This window comes from Achroia grisella, unplaced genomic scaffold (genome assembly GCF_030625045.1).
Source record: "Achroia grisella isolate CSIRO2021 unplaced genomic scaffold, CSIRO_AGI_Agris_v1 utg511, whole genome shotgun sequence".
Classification (NCBI taxonomy): Eukaryota; Metazoa; Arthropoda; class Insecta; order Lepidoptera; family Pyralidae; genus Achroia; species Achroia grisella.
This window is the reverse complement of record NW_026712905.1, coordinates 4030622-4032788: the sequence shown is the minus strand read 5'-3', so window position 1 is coordinate 4032788 and position 2167 is coordinate 4030622. Positions and strand designations below refer to the sequence as shown.

The 2167-nt window shown below is 30.8% G+C and overlaps 1 non-coding gene across 1 annotated transcript; it reads right to left on the bottom strand.

Annotated features, from left to right (window-relative positions):
* Positions 1 to 1815: 1815 nt before the first annotated feature.
* On the bottom strand, positions 1816 to 1933 carry LOC131846652 (U5 spliceosomal RNA). Its single transcript, XR_009357684.1, has one exon. It is a non-coding gene; the product is annotated as a U5 spliceosomal RNA (small nuclear RNA).
* Positions 1934 to 2167: the final 234 nt, after the last annotated feature.

The following is a 2167-nucleotide window of genomic DNA, read 5'->3' as shown; positions in this document are numbered from 1 at the left end:
ATGCCACTCATTCCTGTCTTATATCTAAATATTATTAGTTTAACGAGTAACTTCAACATGTATTGTATCCGTAAACAACATATATAAATAGTTAAATTGACCTATACAAAAATATTAATGTTCATGAAGATATTTTATTTTATTAATAATGTATGTTTTTTAATTATTTTATAATAATGGATTGCAAGTGCATTTACCTGCATTAGCGGATTATAATGGTGGGGTACAACTGGAGGATGACAGGCTGAACATGAGGCCATTGTCATGGTACATTTTTAGCAATGGGGAGAAGAAGAAGAGAGAAGGAAGTGAGGGTTTGATTGGAATGGGGCCACCCATTCCAATCAATACCCTCACTTCCACTAATCTCTGATATTGTTACTGTATATTTTTCGATATAATAATATATATTAAAAATAACAAATTAATGAAGAGAAAGAGGTAAAAAATATATATATACTTTATATACCTATTATTACTATTCACTGTATCTTGTTAAGTAACAAACAAATATGTAAGATGATGCCAAATCTTCATTCCATGGTTTATGCTATAAAGCAAGTTATGTATATTACAATAATAAAGATACCTACTTGTTTTGGTAGCATTAAATTATTAAAAAAATATATTATAAACAAAATATTCTTTACCTGCATCTAAATTGGTCTTTATTTACATACTAAGGCAGTTAATTGAGCCCTTAAAGTACCTGAAGCATATTGTGACCGAAGAGACAACATCTGTTTTTGAAGGCCAATTTACACAAAACAGGTATATTTGAATTTATTAAGGATATTTTTTAGTATTAAAAATGTATGACATTACATGATTATATTAATAATGTATATATATTGGAATGGAGGTAATTTGGTAGTAACCTACATATATGTTAAAGTTATAAAAATTAAATACTTCGTTTGGTTAATTTCAGATATAGCTAATTTAACATTATCTAAAACTATTCTTGTTCAACAATTTACACATGCACTTAATGTTGTTATTTTATAGTGTTTTTCTATTTTTTAAATGTACGTGTATACATTGTAGTAGAACTAGTCAGTTGTAATAAAGATATGGTAAGGAAATAATAATGTGTTTCATTATTAGCGATGGATAATAATGGGATGATGACCCCGTTTTACGACAATGGGGCTCCAGCTGAGTGTCCTGAAGATGAAGAAGAGATCAGGTCAGTCTGCCCATGACTCATGACTCTGACATGTTAGGGTTGAGGGATCTAATCAGGTTACATTGTCAGCAAAAGGTTCTAGTTCTAGTTCTCATTACAATTAATCCTCTCCGTCCATTATCACTTAGGTAAATTTTTAATAAGTTCTATTACAACCACTAAACATTATTGTTTTGTAAATTTGTTACGGTTGAATGGTTAGATACTTGGCAATTGGACACATTAGGTCAGTTAGTCCATACTAGTAAATTCAGCAGTATTTAACCACGATGTTTTCCAAGGGATCGCGTGGATGTCCACCAGACATGAATCCCCTCCCCCCAACAAAAATAGTAGTCGTAACTAGTAACATAACTATACACCAACGTAAACCAAAAGCAACTAGTAATGTAACTATACTGTAGTAATGAGAACCACTTGGTTAAGTGTCACTAGTATGAACGGTACTTTATATATTTTTTTATTTCTACGTGGAAAAATGTTTGTCCTTTACAAATTTTCGTATATACCCTTAGGTAAAATTATTAAAGTGACAGCTTTTTTTCTGATTTGATTCGGGAGCGTACCAATTCACAAGAGAGCGAACAAATTTGACATTGAGCGACAATGGTTATTTTAGTTTATTAAGTCCTGCCATAGGCAAGACTGTCAAAAAATAAATAAGACTCATCTGAGTGTTCCCCTCCACGGAAATCTTTAGTAAAAGGCGAAAGATTTATACGTTTTGAAGGGAAACCAGAGATAAATTTCAAACTTAACTCCGATCCTATATAGGCTATTAAAAAATATCGTTACCGCGTTCTATATTGCCACCAGCGCCATCTAGTGGTACGACTTATGAACTGTTAATTTATTTTCACAGACAATGTAAATGTTTAAGGGTAATTTGTCATGGGATTGTTACATAAAGTATTAATGATAACATATTTAACTAATACATTAATGAATTGATAATAATAATATTCAAAAGGGAAATTA